Source organism: Ooceraea biroi, chromosome 5 (genome assembly GCF_003672135.1).
Source record: "Ooceraea biroi isolate clonal line C1 chromosome 5, Obir_v5.4, whole genome shotgun sequence".
Classification (NCBI taxonomy): Eukaryota; Metazoa; Arthropoda; class Insecta; order Hymenoptera; family Formicidae; genus Ooceraea; species Ooceraea biroi.
In genome coordinates this window covers 2,261,554-2,283,038 of record NC_039510.1, presented here as the reverse complement: position 1 = coordinate 2,283,038, position 21,485 = coordinate 2,261,554, and the positions used below count along the sequence as shown (strand labels likewise).

At 44.3% G+C, this 21,485-nt stretch overlaps 1 protein-coding gene across 2 annotated transcripts in view; it reads right to left on the bottom strand.

Moving 5' to 3' along the window:
- LOC105279235 (zwei Ig domain protein zig-8) overlaps nt 1-21,485 on the bottom strand; it is a 286,077-nt gene that overhangs the window by 204,569 nt on the left and 60,023 nt on the right. The window lies entirely within an intron of this gene.

Here is a 21,485-nt window from a genome sequence, read left to right as displayed (position 1 = left end):
ATCGTCGTGTCAACTAGCAATTACTATCAGAATGCCAAAAGTGTTTTCAAATGAGGAATACACTGATACTCATTTCGTGTACGGATTCTGTGACGGAAATGCACGAGCTGCCGTACGAGAGTATCAACGTAGATTTCCTAACAGGAGAGTACCAGATAGATTTAAAGCAACGAATTACTAATTCAGTTACTGAGATGCAACAAAATTTTCAGGAATGTCGTACCGTAACAAATTCTGTACTACGTCGATGTCTAGCTTGTATCGATGTGCAAGGACAACATTTTGAAATGCGTCACTAAATCATTGCGTAGATAATTTTTATTTTTGTGAAAAAATCCGTTGTTACTTATCTCATATTTCTTTTCAATATTGGTTTATAACTTTGTAATAAAGCATTTCTAAGCAAACTCGATATAAGAATTTTTTCTTATTTCCACTAGTAGAATATGCTCCCGCAGTTTGTCGGTTAAAACCCGGGACACCCTGTATTTTGAGTTACGTAAATCGGAATTATATCTGGAAAAAAAAGAAACCGAAAGAAAAAAAGAAGCAGAAGTAGATAAAAATAAAGAGAATTCCAATGTCATCGCGAACATGATTGACAGTACTCAATTGACCTCAATTAGGTATATATATTCCGAATCCGCGAACCTCTGAATTGCATCTAAAAAAAAGGAAACCAAATAGATAAAAATACTGAGAAGAAAAAATAGCTACTCGTCAATGCGATACGCCGCACGGAGATGTACTCGAATAACGCGCCGTAAACTGCTTGGTGAAAGATAATTCCGCGCCTTTAGCCCACGTCTCTCCGCGCTCCGTTCATCTCGCCATCCATCGGCGGTAGCCCGAAAAAGCACGGTGCTATCTGATTAATAGTGGGGCCGTGGACGCGCAGTGGTCGTATAACTGGCCATTCGCGATGTCCTCGCAACGTCCTCACCGGTCGACCATTCCGTGGCTATGATCCCACGCGCGGACAGCGGCCGACAGCGTGGTCGGGACGAGACCGATGGCTTTGAAAAACGAGAGCGCCGCAATCCGGTATCCGCCGGGTCATCCGTGCCACCCCGCATCGTCCCCGAAGTAGTATAACGGAATAGGATTCGAATTACGTACGTACGTCGGCTTTATTCCCGCCGTAAACATCCGCCGGATACCTCGGATTCGTCCGATTTGCGCGAAATGCGAAGCGAGCAAGCGGGTGGAGTCGCGCAAAATTCTCGTCCCTGTGATCCTCGCGATGAAGATCCCCGATGAAGACCCGCCCGAAGAATGGCTCTTTCCGTGTAGAAGAACGATGGACGGATCATGGGGAACTTATCTGTTCACTCTATCGATTCCCGTTACGCGCGCGCCGCTATGCGTTTTATCGGCACGTTCCGCCGGCACGATGCAGACCTGGATGGCGAACATCAACCCCTCGAACTAACGAATCCGGTAGAATTTGCCCGCATGCACTTTCAGCCCTTCGGTTACGCCGTCGAGATGTTATCGAACAACACATCCGCGTGTGTCGCCTCGAACGAAACGCTCTTCCACCGCTTCGAATAACTTGCATTCGTGGAAGATTTATTGCCCCACATTTGATTTGAAACATTAATTTCACTTGAAACGCGATGCCGAAATGTACAGTTGAGTTAGAGTTAAAATTGAAAGACACTAGCGCTAATCTGGATATAAAAGATGCGGAAGCATAGAAGACAAATGATGTAATATTTTAGAGCAATAAAGAAAAGAACTTTTAAGTTACTTATGCAGAATCCGATCCGATGAATTCGATGGATCAGTTATTTCCCTACTGTCTTACTTGGATACGAACGCGTTCGTCGTGTGTACGGAGTACGTGTCCGATCGATAGAACACTGGTCAACTTTATCGAGGAGAAATTTTTGGGTCACCAAAATATTTTTCTCGCGATAACATAGTTCCGCGCCGATTGTTCAGTGGGAATTTATAGGGTTGTAAAAAAATCTAACTCAGTCGCATCCGTTTGCGAGCGTTTCCTGTGATATACGACGTGAGCGATCAGCGGGTTCAGTCGAGAGATTGATTAATTAGTGATTCGATCCTGATAGTTTGTTGTCAATTTTATCGCTTTTAATTATACAACTAAATAAAGATTCTATTCTATTTAATGAGAATTATATGAGCATAAAGAAATTTAATTAGCGAAGGCCTTTTCTTAACTTGCAGCTATTCACTGAGTAGCATTCACTTCATTAGAAGCGAAACGTTCGATAAATGTTGTACCATTATAAATTTCGTAATTGAAATATACGCACCGACAACCGCGTTTTAGATTTTTATTTACTGATATAATTTTTATTGTAAAAAGATTAATGAAGCACCACAGCATGTCGTATTTTCTGCGCTACATTAGCGCAGAAGCACGCACAACAACGGAACGGATTTCGCTTTAGATATCGCGTTGCAAGACAGCAGCGGTTTCGAGAAATTGGTTGCTCCCTCGACCGCCAGTCACGAAAGACACGGACGCCCTTATGTTCTAGCAAACGAGCGTACTCCGACATCAGGAGACGAAACTTTCCCTTTAATTGGACGGGATCCTCGCGAGTGAAAAAAGCTGCGAACAAAGGCGGTCAATCGGCTTTTCTGCTGTCAGGAAAAAGAGGTATACATATACGTACAGGATGTCGCAAGTGAATTGTCTTCCCGTTTTAGACTGAAGAAAGAAAGGACGATCCTTGATGTAATTGTCGTTGTGCAATGTCATGCATCGGTAGCATGCTTTTCAAGCATGACTGATTAAAAATAACATGATGCATTCGCCAAATTAAACTTTAAGAATGCAACTACACTACAAACCCAAATATGTAATGCGATGTATTTCGCTTGTATGATTTAAAAATAGCACTTGTGTATTCGTTCGTGTTATTTTAATACATATTAATTAGATAATAATGCAAAAACACACTTTAAGTGTATAGAAATAATATTCTTAGTTTGCAGTGTAGTAAAATCACAGATCTTGTTTTCGAATTAAGTTTGCGTAAATTTTATTATCAAAAGGATTTCAATTTAAGAAGTAATAATATATCATTTGAGATGTTTAGCGTAAGGAATTTCAAAAAATAAATTCGATTCAGTTTCAAATAGCTATTAACAAGTACGAAAATCACGAATGATTCTGGGACACCCAGTATACATGCACCAGAAGAAAAGTGATAAGGGGCACAGAGGAAAGAAACAGTGTAAAGGGTTGACCAGAGAAGTAGTTGGGGGTGAGCAATGGGCAACCTTGTAAGCCAGACATTTTCCGCTCAATCTGGTCGCCAATAGCTCGAATCGAGAGAACTTGGGCTTTTATATTCAGAAGGCGACGAATGCCTCGAACAAAAGGAGTAAAAAAAACAATTGCGAGTAGCCCGTTGCGGCGAAAGAATGGAAGGAAGCAAGGCAAAAAAACTTGTGCAACTTGCTCTCTGAAGTTCGATATTTGCTTCTGTAGCGATATAATAAACTCAAAGCAAACAAACGTACATAGTTTCCTCAACGTCTATTAAAAAGATATTCGTAATTTCCTTAATTGAAGAGAAATTGATAATATATTTAATAAATATTAGACCAAATAGTCTCTTGTTGTCTTAAGATGTAACAGTTTCTTTAGAGCAAAGATATTTATAATAAATAATAAATACAAGATTACAATAAATATTAAACAATAAATAAATATGAGATTATGACAAACGAAAAATATTTTTAAAATCATAAAAACTCGCACTAGCTCGGAGCTGCATCATTAATGCAATGCTGTTTAGCGAAAATAATCACTATTATATATATACGCATATACACATATATATCATATCATTACTGTTCAGCAATGAAATTTAAAAACCGAGAGCGAAACATTTTATGTTGAATATCTCGATATTATCTCATCTATCCGCAGCTTGTGCAATGGTGCAGACGTGCATGCAAAATGATACGCGCATTGACCGAGGAAAAGCGGTAATAAAAAGAATAATGACTCTATAACAGAATCTGCATGTCGCCAAAGGCGAACAATCGTTTCAGATCCATCGCGTTGCACAATGCAGTAGGCAGCGATTTATCGAACCAGTTTGATCCTCCGGATCTGACGTTAAAACCCTGCACAGTTTAATTCGCTTACATTTTACACGGATATGGTATAGTGTGTCCAAAAAATAATGGGATTGACATATTGACGTACGTGCAAATTTCGTTACGCAAATATCGCTCATTTCGTTCAAAGTATTACACAATATATTCCTTCGACATCGACACAGCGTTTTGTATGATCAATCAATGCGTAAATAGATTTTTGGAGATCCGTTTTCGAAATTGCCTGTGGAGGATTCTTGTCACGGCTATTCGGATGGCCGGAGTAGCATCGGCGAGTCCCTTTCATCAGAATTTTGAGTTTTGATCAAACAAACAGTAGTCGCAGGAAGTTAGATCAGGTGAACACGGAGGAATCGCTGTTTGTTTCCTGGCCAAAAACTCGCTATATTCCAGCCGTGTGACAAGGATCCTCCAAGCGATTCTGAAGTAGACGTCCAGGACTTTATTCAGCTATTGATTCACCGAGTCAATCAATTCAACGTTATATTGATGTCGCAGAAACTTTTCAACTCTGAGATATAAAACTGAATGAATAAAATAAATAATTCATATATTAACAGTCGGATCAATGCAGTGACAATCAATTATTTTTCAATTATAAGCACCATGAGTTCGCGCTAAATGCAGTTAATTGATAATTTCAGGCAAACAAGTATGTGCGTATGAAATTTTTTATTGCTGCATGTCCTTATCCTTATTACAAATGGTTGTTATATCTGTCGCGTGAAAAATAAGCGAAACAGACAGAGAGAGATCGCTCAAGTCACTCACGAGTTCCGACGCGGAATCGCGCGACGATCGCAAAGCGGAATTCCCGGGTTTCGCGGATTCGCGGAGGCGTGAATCGAGCGAAGGAGAGCAGTTGGATCGATCGTAAACGGCGACCAGCGCCGGGATTATGCGACAGATTTGTTTAATCGCTGAGCTTGCACCTCGCAACAACGAAACAAAACACCGCGGCAAATATCCGCCGCTATTATTTGGCATTCAGAGGATATTTCACCGTCGTAATTTCAAGCCGTTACCACCACAGCGCGCGCCAGTGACATTAATGTCATAATAAAGGTGCGAGAAGGGCCGGGGGAGGGAAATAAGTCTCGCGAGCTTTCCACGTGGCTGACTAACGCAGATTTACGTAACACCTGCGATTCAGCCGACGCGAATAAAAATCGTCAGCGGGATTTAGCTCGGGATACCTACGGCCGGAGTGCCAGACAATAGCGGAATAATTGGAGTCTGCTGCATCCTTTGAGTAGCGTAAATTGTGCGTGCGGTCCATAATCGGAAAGACGTGGTATACATTTACGTATAATTACGTTGTCTTTCATAATTACGTGGTGGCGATCGATGATTAAGCAAACGCGTTTCTGCATTTGCATTCGCGAATCTTTCGCTTCTCTCTTTTGTTTCTTTTTTCTCGCAATTCGGTCGTATGTATAATATGTATTATATATTTATTGCAAGCAGAAATGTTTGTTCTTTACCTGCTCGCATCGCAACACGCGCGCACGTTCATGAAGAAAATTACGATCGTAAGAGAATGTAAGCATAAATAATATCTGCATCTGGAACGCACCGGCGTTTTAAAGTTGCTGATAGTAAATGGCAGTCGTGAATTCGCGGCTTGTTTCGCCGCGTTATGGCTAACTGGATTCCGTACTCCGTAAATCTTCATAATTTATAATTATTAGGCATCTCTCTTCTTCTCTCTATCTCTCTTTCTCTTTCTCTCTATCTCCCCTGCCACGGTTTATCGCACGGAAGAGACGCATTGCCGTCGAAAGCGTCAACCGCATGCCGGAAACGCGGTACATTTCTTCTCCCGCATTTACAATCAGCACATTTCTGCTCGCATTCCGAGGAACTAACGACGTGCATTCTCCGCGTTCGTAAACCAGAAATTAAACGCGCGGCGATCAACCTCAACCGACTTGCAAATAACGACTATCCATTTTTTTTCGCCGCATATTTATTTTAAAATTATACGCGAGGTTTAGCGAGTCCGCCAACGTTGAATTTAAATAACAACTCCCTGAAAAATTTCCCCGTCGATTTATCTGCGTTGAAACGAAGCGGCGTGTTTAACGCACCGATAAAAATTCGCGTATTCCACTGCCCTGATTACCGTCGACGTGGCCGCGTGAACGTTACCGTAAACTTGTGTTAACATGCTGGAGCGATTCGTGGGAGAAACTTGCCGATGCAAAGTGTTAAATATCGCCGTTATGAAGTTTCGACGTTTCGAAATTGCGGACCGGATGAAGTTCCTGTCGGCTGGAATCGACGTTCCCGACGTGGCGCATCCTGTATACTCTACGTAGCGTTTACAATGCGCGATCCGTATCCCGTAATTAACAACGCGTGGCGTGACGTCAAATTGCACGGCTCGCGATTCGAAAATAATCGCGAGGGAGGGTAAGGAGGGCGAGCAGTCGTGCTGAAATTGACGTTGTCCCTTCCCCATTCTCTCTCTCTCTCTCTATCCTCACGGATTTATGAAAACCGTCACGTGCAAAGCGAAAAGAATAGTTACGCGGAGCTTGAATTCAATGGACTTGCTGCGTAACTCCGCGAACAGCTGCTTTATTTAATTAAACTGACAATAATGAAACTCCGCCGTCGTCTCGCTCTCGTCGTATTGTTGAATCGCGGCGCCATACTATGAATTAAATTTCGTAGAGCAAGTTGCTCGGTTTGACGGGTGTTTCTGGGTCGTTTCATCAACTAATTAAATAAGATTTTTGCCTGTGGCCTCCCGTGTTTCCCACTCTCGCTCCTCGGTATGCTGCGTATCGATTAATTAATACGCGCTGCAAATGAGATATACGAAGACAAGCCACGACGAATGAAACGCGTGCGCGTGTCTGCGGGTACATGCGCGTGTGATTTGATTAATAATCACGATTTGTAAAGAAATATAAAAAGAAACAGCGAATCTTTCCTCCCCGCGAAAGAAAGAACATTGATTGACGTGCAAGCATTCGTTGTGCAAACTTATTCGTTTTAACGTGTATGCTGCGTCATCCGTCGTTCTCATATATATATATATAAGTTTCGTAATTAAGTTCTTGTCTCGCCACGTACAAATAATTATTGCAGATTTTCTTCAGAAGTACCGCCCCAAGTGAAACGGGAACACAGTTATTTAGACCGGTCTCTCCGCCGTCTCTGCGCGCGAGGCGGAACTTTCGAGGTGTAAGTGCAATTGTCAACATTAAAATTCCCGGTACAAGCGCCGCGATGAACATTAGTGAGTTTCCTCGGTGAATGAACTCGTTAAATCGACACTGCGCGAACTTCCTCATCGTATAACTGCGGCAGCTTTTAGCCTCGCCTTGGGGGATAATATGAAGCAAATTACGAGAGATATTGCGCTCTCTCTCTCCCTCTCTCTCCCGCTCGCGCGCGAATACTGACAAAAATCTTGGCTCGGCTCCCAATAGAATTATTTTATAGCAGCGCGAATTAAATACCGTTACGGCAAAACCCGACAATGCGGACTGTTCGTGATTCCCGCCGTGAAATATGGATTTATGGATATATCTTCTTCGTAGCTTTGCATTGCAGACTATCGTCTTCGGGCTATCATCTGTTTCGCTCGGCTTCGGAGTAGTTTGAATAGAAAAAAGAAGTTTGGAAGTTCGCAGGTCGTCAAAATCCATCTTCTGATACCTTTTTTTTGTTCGTGGAGAAGTTGGCTCGCTTTCGGCGCGAGGAATTACAAAGTTGCCCGAAAAGTGAGATAAAGTCAGAGTAACAGTTTCTCTCTTTATATAATCGAATAAAAGTATTTTTGAGCATAAAAAATTCAAGTTCCGGATTTTCGTTTGGAAAACTATTTCTTCAATCTCCGTAATTAAACTCTGCTGCGAGAATAAGGAGGCAGTTTAATTGCATTAAAACTAGTAGACGAAGAACATGTGAGCAAACCGTATAATTTGCAGCTTAAATAGATATATCGACAATTCTGTTATCGAATGAGGCTTTATACCGGACGACTAGGCGTATCAATAAAAGTCATCGATCGACCGATGGCTTCATTTGGAGTCCTCACTTGTCGAACATTTCTGGCTCTCCAAGGAGAGCCGTTGTACTCGACGTTTATCTTCCTTTTTTCGCGTCCCGTTATTCCAGAGCCCGATCAGAGCCGCGGAACAACGAGCTCGGTCGGAGCTCTCATCTCTCGCCATGCTCTCTCGTCATGCCCAAGGGATTTTGTCCAATTTGTGACTGTCCTCTCGCTCGATGCTCTCTCTCTCTCTCTCTCGTGTTTTTTCATCCTTGGCCTCGTACCTGCGCTTCCGTTTCTCCTGGTTCGATCACTCGTCGCTGACGAGTGCGCGTTGAGGTGAGTCCGCGAGAATCCCGAATGCGGCAGCAGTGATGACGACGATGGACTAAAGTGCGGACTTTCACCGTAATATCGCAGTTCTCGCCGAAACGTCAAAGTGGCTGTGGTGCTGAGGACGAGTCCGACTGTTCTCAAGAGCCGTTCTCGAGGACACTTCTCCTGGCAACTGCGCGACGAGATTCCTCGGGTTGCGTTCCCGCGGGAGGAGATTCGGGGAATGCGAGCGGGCGGAACGGGGAAGGAAACCGTCAAGATAAAGTCGCGGATACCGGCTGCGGCTACGGCAACATCAATGACGTTCTTCCACTGACGATCGACTAGAAGCAGGCTCCCCAGACCCTCCGAGGTCGCCACGAAGATAGGATTGCTTCGTCTTACCGCCGGAGAAAGATAGCTCGCGATCAAGCCATCGCCGCTTCCTTGAACCCCTTTCGCAGATCATACGATCTTCCTTATTCGCGGATACTCTCGAGCGAGTCCCTCTAAGAGAATCGACCGGGATCTGACGACGACGGATGCCCCTCGTCACAATACGAGCACCCATTTGCGATATCGCGTTCAGCTACGAAAGTACGTCAGTGTCTTTGCCGCGAGAGTGCTCGGCGGAGTGATAGAGACGGCATATATATACAGGGTGTCCCGGGTTTTAACCGACAAACTGCGGGAGCATATTCTACTAGTGGAAATAAGAAAAAATTCTTATATCGAGTTTGCTTAGAAATGCTTTATTACAAAGTTATAAACCAATATTGAAAAGAAATATGAGATAAGTAACAACGGATTTTTTCACAAAAATAAAAATTATCTACGCAATGATTTAGTGACGCATTTCAAAATGTTGTCCTTGCACATCGATACAAGCTAGACATCGACGTAGTACAGAATTTGTTACGGTACGACATTCCTGAAAATTTTGTTGCATCTCAGTAACTGAATTAGTAATTCGTTGCTTTAAATCTATCTGGTACTCTCCTGTTAGGAAATCTACGTTGATACTCTCGTACGGCAGCTCGTGCATTTCCGTCACAGAATCCGTACACGAAATGAGTATCAGTGTATTCCTCATTTGAAAACACTTTTGGCATTCTGATAGTAATTGCTAGTTGACACGACGATTGAAATCTAACAGCTACTGTTGTGAAAGTAACAATCATACTGAATCGTTTCAACATAGTGAACATGAATACATGTGAATACACGTAACATAAACATCTTCGACCTTCCAAATTCTACACTATGTTCCGTTGTTACTTATCTCATATTTCTTTTCAATATTGGTTTATAACTTTGTAATAAAGCATTTCTAAGCAAACTCGATATAAGAATTTTTTCTTATTTCCACTAGTAGAATATGCTCCCGCAGTTTGTCGGTTAAAACCCGGGACACCCTGTATATCAATATTTGCTCGTCGCCATTTACTTGATTACTGTAAATCGTTGCATCAATTGCAAAATATGATGATTAGTTTTACTTTAATTTATTCCGCACGAATTCGTGATACTGAAAATTTTCACAGCGCTGAGATTTCATTTCACGCGCCACTTCTCGCATTCCGTGATATTTATTTAACGAACCGACGAATTACGTAATCCGTAACGAATGGCTAATATGGCTATCCAACTGGACGCAACGTCGCTTGTCGAAAAATAGTTACGTAATTTTTAGCGCCGAATGTGAAATAATCCCTCGTTTCAGCTACCTACAAGTTATTCTGTGGCTAATTCATTTACGACGCCGGCGTAAGTGTAGCTAATTAGCGTCGTCTACCGTATATACGTTAAAATGTGCTTTTGACGGTTCACACCCGAGTGCACAAGTCCTGGTGCGCTATTCGAGACCGCCTCATTAAAAGGGAAAAGAAACGCGTCGTCCTTAATGACACAGCCATGTGTCTCCGGTTGTCACCGAGTAACCTAGTATCAGCTGCACATATACGCGCACACTGCGAGCATAATCTAATCCTTCGCAAGAAAAAAAGCGCGAGCCGGCAAAAAAATGTCAGTTCGACAAAAAACGTCTCGATGAAGCTGGAGCATCGCGCACGGGCGATAAATTGAAGCCGGCGCAGCTTTGAGAAAAATATTGGGATACTGCGAGCGAACGACGCAAACTATCGCGCGGGCAGAAATGCGGGATGAAATATCGAAATCGACCCCGGCGATGCGCCTCCGTGCTAAATGGGATTCGCGCATTCCACGATGATGCTTCGACTGTGCGCGCGATGAACGTTGTATAAAAAAAATCGTGAATGCAAACATGATCGTTTATGATAAATTCCACGTAACGTTCCCACGTAAAATTCCCAGATGCAAAAACAAAGCCGGCGAACACAATCGGCCAGCAAAGCCTTGTATCAATTATTCGTTTCATATCGAGCGCGTGAGCGCGCGCGCTGCGTCAATTGCAAAAGTGCAATCATGTAGTTAAAAAAGCTTACTGAAATCGGGATAAATATATTCGAATAAACACGGCGCAGCTTCCGAGAGCGTTAACGAAAGGTGCAATTAATTCATTTGGCGAGAATAATAGACGGTTGTGAAAACTGCCATAAACAATCGATTATTATTTATTCTAGGATCAAGTCGCGATTCGTACTAAGAAAATTATGATTCGAATATAATTCTAAATGAAAACGTTGCAAGCAATCAACATGAATCATTGAAAACATACCTACATATGTACGCATCGCATATATCCTATAGAGATGTCAATAATAACTACGACCATAATATTCTAGCTGGTTATATATAATTTCATGAAACCGCGATGCACTCTATGATGTAATCCGCGATCATTAGGAATAAATGATCTTTATTCAATCTTTATTCAATCGATTTTCCGTGCATGTAACGGTAGGATAAAGATCGCCTCGATACCGGGCATTCGTAAGCATGTAAATGGGAGCTTTCTTTTGTGAGATGCATCAGAATTTTCTCATAAACGATCTTAGGCACTCTCAACCGCATTCACATTCGTGCGACGTTTAGGATTTTTCTGAGGGTGGAGAGATCCGCTTTACATCCGCGCTTGCAACGTTTGCCAATGATGATTTCGTTTCGCGTTCGTATATCGAAGGAATATAAATAGAGAGTTTATCGTCTCAGACGTATCCGCGGAAACGTCGTTAGCATAATACTCTTCAGTGCGACGATGATGCGGAAGATGTAAAGTCAACCCTCGCTAGCAGGCACGTCTCAGAGAGACCCTGCCTCCCTTGCGAGCATGTATTTTGCGCGTGCTAATATGAATTTCTCTCACAGAGAGAAAAAGAGAGAGAGAGAGAGAGAGAGAGAGAGAGAGAGAGAGAGAGATGTATCCGTAAGCTGGCAGTAGCCTCGACATGAAGTCGATTCCTATTTGATTAATGATAAATATTTTACGAACACGTGGCGGTTGAACCTTTGCTGATTTCCAGAACTTATATAGTTCATTTGGAGACAGTTGTTTAAATATTATATCTTACCAAAGTTATTACAGGAATCGATTATGTCTATTACGCTTTTAAACGTCTCTTCTTCTTATCGATATCTTAAAAGTTAGCTTCAGAATTTATATGAAATCTTGTGAAATGAAATGAAACGTTTAAATTTGAATCATTTTAAATGATTAAGAAATTGTAATATACGCGTCGACAAACGCGCATTCAGATTCTACTGCTATAATATTTGCCTAGATTAATATAGATCAGAATCTAATTGATATCAATTATACGCAATATTTTATAATTGAGACAATTGACGCTCTCTGATGAAACTTCAAGCAAAAGAGAGGGACTATGAGAATCTATAATAATGATTTTAAAAAATGCCAGTTTATTTGTGATAAATTGCAAGAGGCAAGCACTGCAACGCGCCAACATCCATCATTCTGGCACTGTCGATACTCCATTCTCGTTCATATAATTCCGTTCCCGTTTACTATACTCGCAATCGACTTTTATAGGAACGACGGAATCCCTAGCTGACCTAATTAATCAAATCGCGGAGTCGGCGGTATTGTTTGACCTGTAGCTACGATGCGATTCCTTATACAGCGCGTAACGGCGCTTCAGTACCGTGGTTGCAACGCGGTCAGTGCGCGTCTCCATTATTGACATTCGCTGACAGCGAAGTTGCCCATTTGACACGTTCCGTGTACAGACAGTAATTATGCCAATTAGAACTACTATGGGCATGTATACAATGTTAATAACTACTGCAAATACGTACGCCGAGTTCCGGCGCGCGCGAGCGCGTATGCAAGCGAGCTTGCACCCATGATGGAACCGATTTTCGAGGGACACACTACGCAAGTCCATCCCTTCCGGTGCCACTGTGCCATACTCACCTGAAAAAAAAGAAGATAAGGTATTCGTTACATGAAGTTTAAAACGAGTGTGGGTCGGCCGCCCACCAGCAGCTGCTCGTATTTCCATCCGGCGCATCGAGCGGCCGCAGACCGAGAAACGGGAATACCAGTTTTCGTTCCGAGGTATAATTTAAAGTAGAAACTTTGCCAATATAAGGCAATTAACAGAGCGAGCCGAATGGTGAATACCAAATGAGGTGAGTGCGGGGTGCAAGTGCGAGCGCGCGAGGCCGGCGGCGCTCCGAGGCCGAAGCCCACCGTGATCCGGGACTGATTTTCGACCCTACTATTCCCGGGGTATTTCCCGATGAAAATGTTTTACGGACAAGTAGCGTAAAGCCTCGGCTGCGCGCTACTTGGCGTGATACTAATCCGCTGTCCGATACGCGACGGTCCCGGGCAAATATGCAGGAAGAAAAAAAGCTCGAAGTCACGTTAAACCTCTCGTCGAGCGTTTGTCGCGCAAATCCAGCTCTGTGCGCGATATAATTATATTTTATGTCGCTCGACGCATGCTGCGTTTGTGTATGCGCGTACTGTAATATCTTTCTATAAACAAGAAAATATGGAACGTTTCCGTCACTAACAGAAGCCGGCGGAACAGCGGCGGTTTATCCTCGATAAATTTCCCGTCTATTGTAAAGGAGAATAAACGCGAATAAGAATCAACCGCGAATATCCTCGTTCAGTGGCAGCCGCTCGATACTCCTTTGTGAGCGGCGTGCATTTATATTATATATAAATATTTGTAAATATAATTTCCTTGCGCGAAAGAGAGAAAGAGAGAGAGAGAGGGAGAAAGAAAGGGAGAGCTCAAACATGCGATATACGAAGAAAAATGCGAGCGATCCGTGAAGCGCGGCCGGTGTATCCGCGAGATCAATGAGTTATTCTTGACGGTAGAAATAATATTTAATATTATTATTACGAAATACTATCGAGATATCACGAAGGATACGAATGTTCGAATTTTTCTTGATAGAACTAACAAAATAAAACATAAATGAATAAATAAATATCTATATGTGTGTGCACGTGTGTATAAATGTAAAGTAAAAAGATTTGCCGTCCATCTCTTTCGAAATATTATAATTTTATATGAAACGGGAAAATATCACCGTAACGTATTTCCTTCATTCGTATTAATACATCGGATGAAGGGGTGCAGTCATGCAGTTGTGCGACATTCGTCTTCCTTATATCAAAAACCACATAAAAGAAAAGACACGCGAGACATGCAGATATATCTCTCTCCTCCTCGCTGCATACATGACCCGCGGTCTGCCATCGCGAGGCTCTTCATCTCGAACCAAAGACTCTTCCCGGCATCTTTAGCGGCGTACCATTCCGCGTAAACGCGATCTCGAGAAGCACGCATATTGATTCCCGTAAGTACAATATATATCGTCCTCATTCCGCGCGATATGAATAATGCATGGAAGTGATTCTTATCGCGCCAAAGTGCCGCGAACCAACTCTCGAACGCCGGGGAACTTTCGAGGGGTTTTTCTTGCTTCTTTTTTTCTCCTGCTTCTCATTCCCACGTCCAGGGAATCCGGAAGGCGCGTATTTCAACTCGAGAGCTGCGAGTGCATCGGGCGAGCTACGTCGCTCCCGCGGATTGATAGTCTCACATCTCCCGCGCGCGCAAAACTTCTCGTGGACTCGATCAAACGCTTTCGACCGGTGGCTTCGTATTCTTCGAGCCCGTCGGGCGTGCCGAATGCTTCATTTGATGAAAAAGAGAAACTGAGGGAGAGAGAAAGGAACACGACGGAACACGATCGAGCACGTCGAATGCCTACGAGCACTTTGTCGAAACCATCAGCATCCGGGATCACCCTTTTTTTCAACTGCGCGAGGGTGAGAGGAGTGAGGAGAGGGGAAAGGAGGACAGGACAGCGTTGCACGGCGAATGAGAATGAGAAGCGGCGATACGTCGATGAAGGGAAATTACCGCGCCACGAAATGGGAAATATATTTTGCCGCACTCCACTGTTAGATCAGGATATATTATTCAGGTGAAACGTGACGGAAATGCAGATATCGTGATCGCCATTCCACCGGAAAAAGAAACGCCCGTGACACTCTGGGAATGAAGAAAAAAAGAAGAAAAGGATTGAGGAGGGAAAAAAGTAAACCGATGGAAAACGTTGCGAACGCGTTTGGGCATGTCCAACACGGATCTCCAATCGGCTTTTTTCCTTTTTCCTCTCTTTCTCTCTTTTTTTCCTTTGACCCCGTATCCCACGCATCCCATTTGATAATAGAAGCCGCTCGTCCTTTCGTCCGTCCGTCTTTCCGTTCGTTCGTCCGCACGATTCGCTCGTCGTTTCTCTCTTTTCGGACTATCCGTGCGGACGATTTACTCGACAGCTCGATTTAGGAAAGCCGTCAAAGACTGAATCACGGTCTTTGTGGTCTTTGTGGTCCCACGAGGGGGAGAGAAAAAAAAGAGAGAAGAAAGAAGCAACACGCGAGAGCACACGCGATATCAAGAGCACGCACACGTGTCCCGTGCACGCAAAAGAGTGGAAGGCGCCGTGCGCGCAATCGAATTTACGGTATTTCCTTGCGCGCCTCGCTTAACCGGAGATTAGAGGGAGCAGCGATTTTCCGCGACGATTTATCGCGGCGATCCGTCGTACGTAGCGCGCGGTAATCAAATATCGCCGTAGAATTTGCAATTTCGCAGTTATATTTACCGCTGCGGCCGAGCTGCGGTACCGCAATGTCGCTGCGGACGCTGGAAAAATCCTGGAGCAGGGCAACGACCGAACGGACGAGCGAAATTCAGTTTCACGCGGAAATACGCTCCACCTCCCCTTGTTCTAAATATAAAACCATGTACTAGAGATCTACTTGGAGCGAACAGTATGATGTATTATTTCAGGAAGATGCGAGAGACATTCGAGAAGTGGAGATACATACGTAATACCACTGCTATAATGGTATCAACTTTATTTAAGGAGCACAAATGAGACATTGTATGCGATAACAGAAACCTGATGCAAAATATCGCTAACTCAATAACGCTGAATTAGTACTGTGTGATCTGACAGCTTCAGTAATTCTCGCTCAGTAAGTGTGGAGACATTTGTTTCAGTTTTCGTTAATAGCGATCTCTTCTTGTTCCTCTGCTTTCAGGATCAGCCAAATATGACTTAAATTCACTTATATGACTATTATAAGTACAATTTATAAGTATAATCCACATTTATAACCATCTTCCCATTTCAGTGAAAATATATTGATCCTACTTAAGAGGGTGAAGCTCGAAGTTATTTTTACTGGCTCACATCATTAACGCCACGTGCGGAGTGTTACGGTCCGATAATACGCGGACCATATAGAGTTTCCTTGGCTGTTGCGCGTTCTTCGATCTATCTTCTCTTGGGCGTGTCGATCCATCCAGTCGTACATCCCAGACACCTCAATTTCACGAAATCACGAGGTGATCCGTATTACGATCGTCGGAGTAAGAATGCGGTCCGCGAACAACATCCGACTTTCCAAATCGAAGGCACTCGATAGCCGAGTGCCAGCCGGAGGCGCTCGAAAGTAACGTACCCCGGAAACGGTAGCGCGAAAAAATGGTACGAAGCTCGGAAAAAAACGCAGAAAAATCGCAGTCTCACAGCGAACTGTACAGCTATTAGTAGCATTGTGTCAGATTTTTTTACATTTAATGCAAACAACGAGTTTTATCATTATTAAATTTCGTCACAATTATTCGAGAGTTGATGAGTAATCATCGATATCGCAAGAATTAGTTTGAAAAAATTATTGAGAGTAATGCAGCACGGTAGCGGATAACCGGGAGAAATAAATTTCACAGCGCGATGACGTATCACTCACGTTTTGCATAGAAAGGATAATGAGATTGGCAAAGGAGCATCCTTACGGCAAATGAGATGCGCCAGAGCGGTTGTTTAATGTTTTCCGAGGTTGCTGATGGACGGCTGGCTTACGCGATGATGCGCGCGAATAACGCCACTCGATCATGTCTAGGTAGGTCGGGGTATTTCAGCATCGCGGACAAAACGGTAATCCTCGCTGCTATAATAAAGATGATAAAAATATGCGTCGCTGCAATTAACTCTTGGACAGTGCCGCTAAATTAATATAGGACTGGAACAAATTGTTGTCTAATTAATAACGAGTGGATTACTCCTCAGGTTCTAATTCAGTCTGCCGGCGTTCTTTTAATATAATCTTCTATGATCTCTGCTGTTAAAAAGTGAAAATTAACTCTACAAAGATCTAATTAATATTTATATGCAACGAGCCCATCTTTTGCCTACGCGATGTCGAAATTCAGGATCCAATATGGGGAGCAGCGGAAGCAAAATGAGAAGAGAAATGTTGCCAATAAATAACCCCTTTGAAATAAAAAATTCCATTAATCAAGGAAACTCCTCTGGACACAATTCCGGCAATTGGATTAATCTGTCGCGCCGCGTTACCAGAACGAGAAGCAACTTAGCGGTCTTTGATGAAATCCTTTGATGGAAACGTACTGCATTACCGAAACATTGCGGAGCTCTCGTGACTGCCGGGGCGCGGGACCGCAACCCGTTTTCATAACTTTGCAGGAGAGATTAAGTCCCGGATGAAAGCCACACAGCGGAAAAAGGGTTCGCGAAGAGGGATCTCGTCGCTTAAAAGACGAGTGGCATGGACGACGACGACGACGTCGACCGCGATCGACGCGCTCGTTTATAGCACGCGTCCGCCTTGAGCTCTCCGCTGGAAAGTTCAAGTTTCGCGTGGGGAACCCACCCTACGATAGGTAGGTAGGTAGAACGAGTACGTACTCGAGAGATCCAATATACCGGCGGCGGTTCGCCCTAAAGCAGAAGCAGCAGCCGCCGTCGCCGCGATGGTGCATTGCTGGATCCGGTAAATGTAATTACGGTAAAATTACGTGTCGCATTCCTTTCGGCCTTTCCTCTTCTACCTTCCGCCTCCACTCTCCATCATCCACCACCATCGCCACACGGCGCCTTGCCGAGATTACTCGCACTAAGAATTTTTAATAACGACGAGTACGTCATCACTGGGAAGCAGGCTTGCCCGTCCTACCACCCGGAAGCAATTGATCCCGGATATTCCCGGTGAGCTTGCGGTATATAGGTATATACGTATATAACACGCATCGCCCCGCGAAACTCCGAAGTACTGTCATCGCGCATCCCGGCTGCAATGCCACGAAGAACGAGAGAATCATTAACGGAAGAAGAATCGCGGCGTGAGGTCTCCCACGTATCGAAAATCGATAGCAATAAACAGTAACGGGGATCAATATGAGCCAGCATGATCGATCGGTCTAAATTTAACGCGGAATGATCCCGCAGGGAATCCCCCCACGGGAGAATGGATAAACGGGTCGTTATTGTCTCGACTAGCCTTCATTATGGCGCTGCGAACCATGTATTATACACCCTCGACGATTTTACCAGGATGAGATCCAGATTAAAAAGGAAGAGGAAACGAACAGACTGCCGTTTTTTGAAATATCAATTTAGCCGGTCACTTGGTCGACAACCGCGATTAATGTCGGTCAACATTAATGCCTCGGCATTAACGAATGGCATCATCATCGTTACAAAAGGAGCGTCGCGATTCCGAACGCGCATTAATCGCGCGATCTTTTCAGCATCAAGGGCTTTCATCGTGGCGGCAAATAAATTTCTTCGGCAGATTTTCAGGAGGTATCGCACGCGCGCTCGTCGTGTACGGACGCGCAAATTACCTCCCAGAGATCACCGGCCCCGTGTAAGACGCGCGGCCAATATTCCTTCGCTGGTTATACTTCCGCATGGATGTGCACGGTAAAAGGAACGCTGTGCCGCTCTTTATAAAATGCGCTTTCGGTATTCATTCCGCCGCGCGCGCTATGACGCCATAGAAAATTTCATACGTGCATCCCGCGCAGGGGAAGAGAGAGGAAGAGAGAAAAAGAGATTCCGTTAAAAAAAGCGCAACTCGCTCGCGCGGGTTACGGATGCGGAATATTAAACAGCTGGGACGAGCATGAATCTCCCCGACGATGCGACTGCCGCCGCGCGACATGTATATCGGAATTAACAATTCGACAGATCCAGCGCGCGCGCGCTCAATTTTTCTATTGCTACGGGAAAAAACAAGAAAAATTTGCAAAGCGATGACACGCGCAGCTTGATATTTCCAGTAATATTCCGCAGCAAGAGGGAATAGGTATACGCGCGATACGTCGACGGACATCGAAAGCAAATGAGCGAGGATATGGTGACACGAACAACAATACACTACTCCTAGAAAAATCTCCACAGAAAAAACGTTCGTTGCACTTTGCGGTTCCCCAATTCAATGCGACGCAGATTGCTCGCGCGCGCGCGCACACATGCACATCAATAAAAAGCTGGCCAACGAGAAAGTAATCTAGTGCACGTTACGTCCGAGACTCATGCCGATTCAACATCTCGAGCAGGGATGTTCGGAGATGTCCGGATGACGCTGGGGAAAGCCGCGAGTTACCCACGCTCGATTTAAAATTACACGTCGCTCGATCATCCCTCTTCCCTCCCCTCAACGAGAGACGTCTGAGAGCATCGCGATATGCCGCGTATCCCGGGGACTGGCAGCTCAGGATGGCCGCGAGCAACATTGACCGATCGTTTTATTAACCTGATCTTGGGCGCAAGTAATAGTCATTTTTCTGCGGGTCGACCCCCGCCAGCAAACGTTGGGGGTGGCGGCGAGAACGTCGTCTCCGTGACAGCGAGCTGTCCGGCGACCCCGATCCATTATCCACCGGTTGACAGCGTAAACAGCGTCGTCGTCCTCCTCGTCGACGACCAATGCATTTCAAATAGAGGCGTTTACGGCGTCGACGCTTTTACGCGGCAACGCGCGCGACAGGGGGATGGGAGGAAGAGGAGAGGTCGGTGTAAACGAAAACGCAGAGTGCTCGGAAACGGGGGTTTAAACGGGGGTAGTTGTTTTTTGGTGACCGCAGTAAATACAATAATTCTCGTAACGCCGTACAACAGGAATAATTACACGTCGCGGCACGCATTCTTTAATATCCTTAAGTGAGCCCGTGCAGCTTGCGGAGCGTGTTATTCCGGTCAATCCGGAAAAGCGACCGAGAGGCAGAGAGAGAGAGAGAGAGAGAGAGAGAGAGCCGCGTTCCTGCGCGGAATACTCCAGATGATGTAAACACTTTCACAGAACCAACGGCGAGGCACTCGGCAAGAATTCATTAGCGAACTATCCCCTCACCCCCGTTAGAACAGCGTTCGGCGTTTAAAGATATTATCCCGAGCGCCCCTCGAGGGGAACCGTTACTATGGGGTTTCTTACCACGGCGGTGGTGTTAAGGTAGTATTACGCGCGCGGACACACTTCCAGGTTTTCTCTTAATCAAACTAAGAAACAGGGAAGAACGAAGGAGGTAAGACTGCTCACTTACAAGCGAAACAAATGAGTCGCGCCGCAGAGATTATCTAGAATCAGTAAAATTAATTACGCATGCTATTTATACATAATATGGAGTCTCCGAACCGTTAGCTGCACGACAGTCTTCAACTTTTAATATTTTTAAGTTCGCAACTGTGCTGTCACCTTACGCGTTTCGTCGCGTGGATCCTTGATCGAAATTTTCATCTCATAACTTGAATTAACTTCGCAACAAGGTATAAAGCAAAGCGTCAACTATGTTGCGCAACCACATGATTAAAATATTAATCAACATCATAATAAAGTACGTGATATGACGTTAAAGCTGAGTCAAACGCTTTGAGAGTGATTCTGAAATCTCTAAATTTACATGCAAGCGATGCTCAACGAAAAGTCATGCGAAAGATAAGAGATTCAACATTTGCCGCGTGAAATATTTATTTCATTAATGTTACGCGAAATGGCTCGTTGAAATATGGATAAAGGCGGTTCCGCTTTATCGCTGCCTCGTAGTAGCAAAATTCAGCGATTCGCGGCAGAACTCGGCATGACGTAGGGAAGAGATTTTGGATTAAGTGGCGAGTGACGGAGGGTTGGCACCGGATTAACCCATAGCGCTCCTGTATTTTCTCTCGTCTTCGACGAGCAGCAACCTTGTCTTTCAAGAGCTAAGCCTTTGATGATCCGCCGAAACCTTTCCGGGCGTGACCAAAATGCGAATCTCGTCCTGTTCAACGTGGCTTACGGTCGAGAGTTCGCCATTTCGGAATTGTCATCGTCGAGGCTGACGTCATCGAAATTGCAGCATTATCTCGGCGGTACAATGCGCAATTGAACATGCAAATAACACGAGAAGTCAATACACGGAGAGATTAAACCTTCAATAAATATTAGCGAGATTTATTGATGCAGTCGGACGAGATTTAACGCACGTCGATTAAAAACAATCGATAAACGTGACATTTTCATTATCCCGATAATTTAAACGGCAATTGGAACGTGACGGCAATTTGGCGAGTTCCTATCGAAATCCGATATTCTTATAACTGTTTTAGGGAAAACGCGAAATTATGTTTCCCCATCTACCGGTAACTACACCGTGCTGGTCGTTACTCGTTAATGAACAGTATAAATTTCGTTGTATTCCGTAATGGCCATTATCCGTAAAGTGTCGCTGATGCTATCAATGACACGATACTCGAACGCCGAAGCGCTCGCGTTATAATGCACTTA